The sequence below is a fragment of the Ceratotherium simum genome, chromosome 10 (assembly GCF_057802395.1).
Source record: "Ceratotherium simum simum isolate JZ-2026a chromosome 10, ASM5780239v1, whole genome shotgun sequence".
Taxonomy (NCBI): domain Eukaryota; kingdom Metazoa; phylum Chordata; class Mammalia; order Perissodactyla; family Rhinocerotidae; genus Ceratotherium; species Ceratotherium simum.
This window is the reverse complement of record NC_141909.1, coordinates 57,396,714-57,406,983: the sequence shown is the minus strand read 5'-3', so window position 1 is coordinate 57,406,983 and position 10,270 is coordinate 57,396,714. Positions and strand designations below refer to the sequence as shown.

General features: G+C 43.9%; 1 long non-coding RNA gene across 1 annotated transcript; it reads right to left on the bottom strand.

Annotated features, from left to right (window-relative positions):
- Nucleotides 1-971: 971 nt before the first annotated feature.
- LOC147916124 (uncharacterized) lies at nucleotides 972-4,273 on the bottom strand. Its single transcript, XR_015553358.1, has 3 exons — nucleotides 4,013-4,273; nucleotides 1,883-2,216; nucleotides 972-1,392 (listed from the first exon to the last, which is right to left on the bottom strand). It is a non-coding gene; the product is annotated as an uncharacterized LOC147916124 (long non-coding RNA).
- Between the last annotated feature and the right edge of the window lie 5,997 nt (nucleotides 4,274-10,270).

Genomic DNA, 10,270 nt, shown 5'->3' with positions numbered 1-10,270 from the left:
GTTAATGTGGCTACTAGAAAATTTGAACTCACATATGTAGCTCGTATTATATTTCTCTTGGACGGCACTGCCCTAGAGCTTTTTTCTCCCTCTGCTACAGCAATTGGGAATGTGCCAGATAAGGTTACTTCTGACGGTCAGGGTCCTGGGGTGGGAATGACAATGATGTGGAAAGAGCCCTCCACCTACCCTCAAAAGACACAGTATAAACAAGAAATAAACCTTTTATTAGTCAAGCAACTGAGTTGGGTTTGTTCATTACTGCAGCATGCCCCAGTCTATTCTAACTGAGATGAGAAGGATGAAGACACTAGGAGCCAGTCTGGGGGGAGGTGAGGCAAGACATATAGTAGGAAAGGGACACAGAGGAATAGATGTTCCTTATGTCATGACCTTGTTTATGATAGTTTCTGCACGCACATACCTCTCTATTTCCTATGGAAGAGGAGCCAGGACATGAAATGCTTTTTTTGCCCAGTGACACATCAGACCACCAGTGTCAGAGGAGGCTGCACTGGGCTCATAAAGAACTTGACTTGCAGCAATAGTTGATGCTGGGGGTTTTAGCTTGACTGCATAGCTCCCGTGCATGTTGACATGTTTTCTCCCCATCCCTGCCCATGGAACCACTTCTGGTGTTTTACTTCTAGGGCTGACAATCACCATAATGCTTCAATCGACCTGCATCTCTTGAGAATATTCAGGACTCATGGTGATAGTACAGAAAAAATAATCCTGGGTTGAATGGCTAGGGGGAATTCTGTAAAAGGGTGCAATGCAAGGGTGGATTTAGCCATTTAGTCTTCAATGAACACTGAGGAAGGGGGATCCTACAGTCCTGTTGTAAAGGAAGTGTGAGTGGTGTCTCTGAAGATGAGCTCACCAAGAATCAGAAATCCAGACTCCTCTACCATTCACCTATCTGCACCCTCCCTCATTTGCCACTTGCTTCCATTGTGTTTTGGCTATAATGGAATATTTAATTCACAGTGGTTTAAAATAGGGATTTATCGGGCCAGCCCCAGTGGTTAAGTTCAGTGAGCTCCACTTCGGCGGCCCAGGTTCAGTTCCCAGGTACAGACCTACACCACTTGTCTGTCAGTGGCCATGCTGTGGCCACGGCTCACATACGAAAAGAGCAAGATTGGCAGCAAATGTTAGCTCAGGGTGAATCTTCCTCAGCAAAATAAATAAATAAATAAAATAAAATAGGGACTTGTCTTTCTCCCACAGCAAGAAGCTCAGGGGTAGTCATTCCAGGGCCAGTGTAGCAATTCAACAAGGTCGTTAAGGACCCAGGCTCCACTCACCTTTCCTTCTACCTTCCTAAGCAGATTGGCGTGTTGCCTCATGGTTGTAAGATGGCTGATTTAGCTCCAGCATCGTGTCCACCTTCAAGACAGGAAGAAGAGGAAAAGGGGAGGAGCTAGCTTCAGTCCTATCCCTGTGGTACAAAAAGTGGGGCAGATGCCCAAACCTTACACTTGGGGAAGGGGCATGCTTGAGAGAGAGGTATGGGGGAGATATACCTTCTTCTCCTGAGTCCATGGGCCTAGACTCGGGGTTTCATCAGCTGGGAAGAACAGTCACCGTTTTGAAATATTTCTGCTCAGAGGGGTCTCCCTTTTGCTATACGCACAAAAGCACTATTTATGCCAGTGGCCTTGGGCCTACTAGCCTAGGTTGAAGGGCCTCTGCTCCATTCTGTTCCAGGCATGCCCCTAGCCAGGTGTTTGGAACAGTTTGGGAAACACTGCCTTAGGGATTAGAGTGTGTAGCCCATGATGGGTCGTCCCATCCCCAGCCCCATGCTAATCCTTGCCTCTTTCCCACACCGTCGCCACCACCAGCAGCACCATCCAAAAATACAACAGGTTCTTACCTATCCTTATGGCAGCTGATTGGCTGTTCATCTCCACCAAAATCTTGGCAGATAATGACCAAGCATCATGCCCCTGGGAGCACCTGACATTTACAGGCTCCCGTGGGAGCATCAAAAGCTTTTCCTAGAGCTCGAGGGCCATGGAGAGTCACAGGCCTGAAAACGACAGAACAGGTTGCTCTCTGGAGGCAGCCTGTCTTGCTCCCTGCAATCTCGCTGCTGGTTCCAGTTCCGGGGTCCAGGTGGATTTTCCACCACTCCTGACTGAGAGAGAAGCTGCGCCTGTTCAATCACGACAACTCTCACAAGTGGCATCTCTGGCTGGGTAAATTGCCTGCAGCAAAAAGAGCTGGTGTTAATTTAGTGCTCACTTCTCATCAGCTGAAATGTTTTTATTTTAGGAGGGAATTGGCGAGCCATAATTATTATTGATCTCTATGACAGCAATCAGAGAAAGCTTTCGTGTACCCTCAAAAGAGCAGGACCAGAAATAGATGCAGTGTCTTTCGTGGCCAATCAGAGCTTCTTCTTGCTCTAAATTGATTTTATAGCTGATTTGCCATTTAAAGAAAAAAGCTGAAGTTGTATATAGTGAATTTGGATGCCCTAATCCCTCCCCCGCCAGTATTTATTGAGCCTTCGCTGAGGCCCCAGGTATAGTCTTAGAGAATGTCTTACCTGACTTTTAACAGATGGATGTTAATGGGATATTTATTTACAGAGTAAAATTAAATTGGAGCTGCATCTTAATGCACAATTTACATAATCAGCTTTGTTCTGAACTGATGAGCTGTTTTCAATAGCACTTGGGACCTTTCAGTCACAGCTGCCTCAAAGCTGCAGCCACTGAGAATGGAGATTAAACAATTTCCTAAAGCTAGAAGTCTTGATGAGGATCTATTATGCCATCCTGGAGACCTCATAATTTCTCTAGACACTGGCATGGGATCAAAGATCCATGTTAGCTGCTTGCCATAATTCGAGATCAAAAGAAAGATGTTCAATTTGCATTTGGAAACCATTACAGTCATAGATAATCTCCACGCTCACCCTCACTTCTAAAAAGTTTATGGCATTTCTATTTTCATAATGCCTCACACTCCAAACAACATGCATAATTACCAACGTGCCACACCATGTGCTCGGGGATCCTGGAGGGAGTCTTTTTAATGATGAATTTCATTGTAATACCTGTGCACATAACACTGGTCTCCAGGGAGAGCGGATCATAGGCAACACAGGTTCAGAGCCTGGAGGGGTACAGGGAGGAAATGCTCAAGGGGAGAGCCAGGTTGGCAAAACTGGATCCTTAATAATGAACTGTTATCTCCTTATCCCCACCCCAGCCCAGAGGGCAGTGCATTGACCAGATGCTTCCTGTCCTGCCAACCCATCTGATCTTGACCATTCCCTTGGCAAAGAGCATTGCTCCTGAGAGAAGTCATAACAAACACTTCCTGAATACTCAAGCTCTTTAAGTTTGCTGTGTTTAATCCTCCCAACAGCTGTAAGAGATAGCAACTATCATTGCCCCATCACCTTTTACAGATGAGAAAACCAAGCCCTAGAGAAGTTAAGTAACTAGCCCCAAATCCCCCAGTGAATTAAATGGACTAACTAGAATCTGAACCCAATCTGTTTGGCTCCAGAACACAAAGGGCTTACCCACTATGCTCTATACAGTCTCACTGAGCAAATTTGCATGCACAGTCCTATTAGTAGAGCTGAAGTTCCCATTTATTAATAGAAATCAAAAGAGGCTTAAAATGAGACTTCCATTCCCCAGGGCTATATTTGCTAACCTTGGTTCTTTCATTGGGCAAACACATAAAATCCTTAAACAGAAGGTTGATTTAAATTATTCATTCATTCATTCATTCATTCATTCATTTATTCATTACAATAGGCTTGTAAACTATAGTTAAGATATAATAGAAAGGTCAAATCCATACTCCTTAGGGAGCGAGCAAAGTACCTCATCGGGATCTCTACAAATTTGGGATTTTGTGATATCAACTGGTTGTCTAAATAAACACCAATTCTAACAGAAAGGTTTGTAAACATGAAACATATTCCTAAAATCCACTGAGCTCGTTAGAGACAAGCAGATGTAGTAGAGGAAACACTCACCTGGGAGTTAGAGGTCTATAGACTCTTCCACTCATTAGACATGTGACCCTCAGCTCGTGGACCCATGTTTCATGATGGGATAAAAGGCTATTGACAGACTGTTCGTGAATACAAGCCCAACTCAATTCCACTGCAGACTCCACACTTGCTCTGGGATGATCCAGAAACACACAGATGAGAGCAGGAAGATGGTCAGTTTTCCTATGGAGTTCAGGAAGGTGAGCCCAGCGTAAATATGATGCAAAATTAGGAGCGTCAAACTCTGCCTTCAACTCCCTAACTTCTCACTCAGGGTGCCCTTTCATGGGTTCAGTCTATTGGGGGCCCAAGGTTTTCAACTAGACACAATCCAGTCCTTTACCCTGTAGTGCCCCATGTCGCAGACCATTCCTGCCTCTCATTGCTTTACTAAATTTACCCTTGTCTGTCCCCTTCCCCCAGGACCCTGCTCTCTACCCTATATAAATGGGCACTAAATGTTCAGGTGACCTGTCTCAGAGATATTTTACTTTTTAATGGGGCCCTCTAGAGGTATAGTGCTTAAATTTCAGTTGTGTTTCTAAACAGTGGCAATTTTAGGGCAAGGCAGCAGATTGGGAGAGAGACGACCACTATAATGGGTTGAATGGTGGCCCCAAAAAAGAGATGTCCATATTCTAACCCCTAGAAACTGTGGAGGTGACCTTATTTGAAAAAGCGTCTTTGTAGATATAATTATGTTAGGATCTCAGGATGAGATCCTGGATTACCCAGATGAGACCTAAATCCAATGACAAGTGTCCTTATAAGAAACAGAAGACACAGATACAAAGGAGAACACCATGTGAAGATGGAGGCAGAGAGTGGAGTGTTGCAACTACAAGCCAAGGAATGCCCGGAGCCACCAGAAGCTGGAAGGGACAAGGAAGGATTCTCCCCTTGAGCCTTCAGAGATTAGACATGCTCTTGGAGAGCTGACTGTCTCCCAGGCTGCAGCCTAGTGTTCTTTGTGGCAACTTTCCCCACCAATCCCACATACCTACATTGGGAAGAAGGTGAGGAAGAAATGCCAATATTCTTGAGACCCCAGATTGGGACGGTAGATCATGAGGAAAACTCAAAGGAATAAAATCTATAGTGCCAGGACATGATTAAGAGAGAATGTCACAATTTCCTAAAATATTGGAGAAAAGTTTAACACGACAAAGAAGAGTGATAGAATAAAGAAATAATGGAATTAAAATGAGAAAACAAATACTTGGATGAATTTGTGACTGCAAGAACTAAAATTAGTCTGCAAAATGATTTCTATAGGTAGATGATGGAAGACTTGTCACTCAGAAAATTTAAAGCTAAATCATTCTGCAGGATACAAATAGGAAAAGTGAAATGCATTACCCGGGCCATTATTCAAATAATTCCAAAAGAAAAGAGAACTACTCTTTGGAGTAAAACAGTTCTCTCGTCTGAAAAATCTGCATTTGATCTTTGTGCAGATCCAATTTGCCTGGAAATTGCTTGTCTACTTCTTTGAATAAACCCAGATGTTTTAATGCATTCAACTTTCCTAGAGGTACCTAGTCAAGGTTAGGAAAACATCCTCTGCCATCAGGACAATCAAACTACTATAAAGACCATTTCAGGAGACTCCAAGGTCTGACTTCTGGAGACCAAAGGTCTCTCTCTAGGTGCTCTGAGACGTCGAATGCAGGTGGATGTTGTGGGCAGACCCCATGGCTCCTGTGCAGCCCCATCTCTAACCTGCAGCTTCATCTCCCTCCACCCCCCTCACCCACACAACAGGGCAGACCATTCTGAGGGCTACAAAGTGGTTGCTTGAATGAGCCCATTTCTGTGGGGCTACCTAACCAAACTCCTTGGGCCACAGTGGGTCATCTGTGGAAGAAGGAAGCAGGATGAGGTGCTCTCCATCCTCCCAGCACTCAGTTCCAGTACTCTCACAGATGAGATCTAGCAGGAAACATGTTTGGTGTTTCTCGCTAATCAGTTATTACCCAGGCTTTGCACAAGCTCCTTTACTGGAATGAGTGAGCCCCATCAGCAAGTAAGTGTCCTCTTCCATTCTGCTTGTTCAGATCACATGTTAGTGTGCTAGGAGACACATACAAAAAGGAAATGATGTGGGGAATTTCTACTGCAAATTTTCTATCTCTATAGTATGTACAGAAGTAATCAGGAGCATGTCATTTCATCTTTTTGCTTATATCTCTAAGATAAATAAGTTGTTTCCATTTAAAATTTAAGACCTTCCAGTCTTCCCACCATGGCCTTGCAGGCCTTCTGTCATCTAGCCCCTGCCTCAATCTTGAATCCGTCTCCTCTCACCTTCTGCCTTGCCCCTCAGCTCAGCCATATTGACCTCCATGCCAGGCTGGTCCTGCCTCAGGGGCTTTGTATGTGCCATTCTCTTGCCTAGAAAAGTCTCCCCCAGTTCCTCACATGGCAGCAACTTCTCTTCATTCATCTCAACTCAGATATCTCAAAGAGGCCTTTTGACTTCTGGTTTCCTGTCCAGCACATAAGAACTTTGGAAGTTAGTTATCATTCTCATCTATCTTCACAAGAAAAGGTTTTTACAAACTGGAAATCAACAACTCTTCTTAGATCCATCAGAGAACTGAGGTCACAGAGAAAACTGCTGCCCCCAAAATTGTAGAGACAGAAAGGAAGATACAGAGACTTACAACTGACTGGAGCGGAAACTTCCACGGGAACCAGTGCTGGGGGAGGAGAATCTGAACTCTGATGGATGAATTGCTGGAGGCTCAGTGTGGATAACTCTGAGAGGGACCTGGTGATGGAGGACCCTCACACTTTTGTGAATTTTTCCTCTAGGAGCTCCACCAGATTCTCATGGTGAAGATCAGAGGAAGGGGCCAGCCGGGTGGCACAAGAGGTTCAGTGTGCACGCTCCTCTGTGGCGGCCCGAGGTTTGCCAGTTTGGATCCCGGCACGTACCGACACACCGCTTGGCAAGCCATGCTGTGGCGGTGTCCCATATAAAGTGGAGGAAGATGGGCACAGATGTTAGCCAAGGGCCAGTCTTCCTCAGCAAAAAAAGAAGAGGATTGGCAGATGTTAGCACAGGGCTGATCTTCCTCACATACACACAAAAAAAAGATCAGAGGAAAATCTCCATTGCTTCTGGCAGCGGGAGGGGGAAAGAAGCCACTTTGAAAGTCATCAGAGTGCCCTGTTCTTAACAAGCCCTGCCCTCAGGAGAAACTATTTCACTGAGCCCAACCTGCTGGGGTTTTATCAGAGCCTACCCTACCTTGGGGAAGGGAGATACCCAACTCCAGCCCACTCAAGCCACCCTGTCCCACCTAAGTGGGAGAAATCTGAGAAGCTGTTCTAAAGGTCACAACCCAGGGGCACAGGATCACCAAAAGGCTGACACTATAGGACTACAGAACGCTTCCCCACCCCCACACCTTCCCAAAACATCGGTAGGGATCCTGTATAATAACGGGGGAATACAACTAAAGAACTGTATGCCTCAGACCTTATTTAAGAAGTCTCAAAGAGGCCTTTCCTGACAATCCTGTCTAAAATCACCATACACACCTTCCAGTCCAGCAGCTCATTTCCCATTTCTTCATAGCATTTAGCACTAGCTAAGATCATCTTTCTTATGTGATTGTTTATTGTTTGTCTCTCATACTAGAATGTAAACCCCATGTCTTCCCGGCTCTTCAATGAACCCCCAGTGCCTATAATAGATCCTGGAACATATTTAGGTGTTTAGAAAATATTTGGTGCATTACTGAATAACTAAATAAATGCAAGTGCATTGGTATATGCATTGTCGGCATGCCTTTCTCACTCACAACATTTATTCTGGTCAGTTCGTCTTCCTTGTTTTAGATCTTCTTAAGATAATGCTTTTCATTTTTCTTGAAAATATATATACATACACACATATACAGATATAAAATGTATAGATATACACACATAGTATGTGTATATGTAAAACAATACAAACAGTATACATACACACACATAGTATATATGTAAAATAATACATTATTATAATTATATATAAAATAATATATATGTAGTATGTGTATTATTTTACATATACAGTGTACTGTAGCTAGCTGTACTCTAGCTTTTTATGATGGATGATAACTTAATAATACACATGCATAAGCATATCATCAAAACTGTTCCCATATTGAAAGATGTCAGCCACAGTCATTGGGCAGTCTCTATCAGGTACACAGTCATGGAGAAAGCAGAACTTGGGTAGCTTGGGGTAAGATTTAGAGTTAGAATAAGATTTGAAGTCATTTCTCTCCTCATATTCATAATAATATTTTTTTGTCATAGTGCCACGTTCCACTTGCCCTATTTAAGACAAATCATTTTTCACTAGATTGTAGTATATCAGTCCTTAGATACTAATGAGTTAATGTTGGAGAATGCCTAGCTAGTTTGAACATTAGCAAACCCCTTGGAGCCCCTGAAATCAGACAAAGGAGTTGGGCTGTGATGATCACATCTTCCCGTGCTAACACTATAAGGATCTGTCATACCTAGCAGATGGTGTACGGACATACTCCCTGATGATACCACCAAGAGAACCCCTTTATCAAAAATCATTGCTGTACCTTCTCTGTCCTCTTTCTTACTCAAATATCCAGAAGCATCACTGTCTCCCTCCCTGACCATTGTTCCACCAAGGATAACCAGTAAGTAAAGAGTCCATTGTGACCTAACCATGGTGTCCTATTAAGGACTCCTGTGGAGCACATTCTATCTTGAAGATATCTGAACACAGAACCCCAAGTGAATGCTTATGCAGGTGCTGAGCTCCAACAAATCAGATTTCTAAAGGGAGCACATCCTCCAAACTCGTGTGTGTGTGTGTGTTTTCAAGATCAAGATGTGAAATTTTTAGAAACTTTTGGTCTTTACAACAACAGCGTCACTCTCTAATCTTGACTCTGTACCAGTCTCTGTACACGTATATAATCTTGGAAATGGTTATTTTCTACCAACCGATAGTCTACAAACTCTAACAACTAAAATAACACTAAGTCCTCAGGGTTGCAGAGGTGGTGATATAAACCACAGTGGGTCTCAGCGTCATTCGACTTCCTTTCTAATACAGCAATTCTCACTTCTCTGTCTCCCTGCTTGGGATGACATGTTTCTTCCCATCTGCTGCTGTTAAAAACGGTAAGACTGCTGAAAGTTAGAGAAGAGTGTTCAACTATGTGTTTTTGATAATGCTGACTTCAGCTTTCCCATATTTTGGACTTAAACCTCATAATCCAGTGCTAGTGGACAATTTAAACCAGACCCCACTAGCAAAGGGCATGAAAGCATTGGTTTTTTAGCTAAACTGCCAGTAGATGAATGAGTATCAGAGCTGTCCTTGAGTTTCTTATCTATTGAGTGCCTACTGTGTGCCGGGCACTGTGCCAGACAGGAGGAATTTCTAGGTGATTAACTTTGTCTTCAAGAAACTCTCAGGCTGGGAGGAGGGATAAAAAACAAACTACTTCTTGGTAATATGGTGAGTGATCTGGTAAAAGAGTACTCATGGTTGGGGCCCATCCGGTGGTGCAAGCGGTTAAGTGCACGTGCTCTGCTGTGACGGCCCAGGGTTCGCTGGTTCGGATCCTAGGCGCGCACCAACGCACCGCGTGTCAAGACATGCTGTGGTGGCATCCCATATAAAGTAGAGTAAGATGGGCATGGATGTTAGCCCAGGGCCAGTCTTCCTCTGCAAAAAAAAGAGGATGATTGGCAGATGTTGCAGGGCCGACCTTCCTCACAAAAAAAAAAAAAAGAGTACTCATGGTCAAGGATGGGGACACAAAAGAGTGGCCCTTAACCTAAACTTGAAGGTTAGGAAGGCTTACTGAAGCAGAGGATTCTTGAATTGAGTCTTGGAGGATGAATAAGAATTGCAAGATACAAAAGAGTTTAAAGAATGTTCTGGATACAGAGAACTGCATGGGGAAAGAATGATACCAAGAAGGCTGACGACAGTTCCACATTACTACCACACAAGACAGGGAGAAGCAGCAGGTAAGCTGCTGAGAGGAGAATGGTCTGAGCAGCTTGGATTCTATTCCACAAGCCTTTTCACATCGTGGCACATGTAGTAAATGATAGCTGCGTGGCGTACGGGAGCAAAGAAATGAGGCTGCTCACAACTGGGTCACCCTTTGAGCTAAAGGGATCAATATTTCTGCACATCTGTAATCCAACCCAGCATACTGGTGGGGCAGGTCCGCTAAAAGA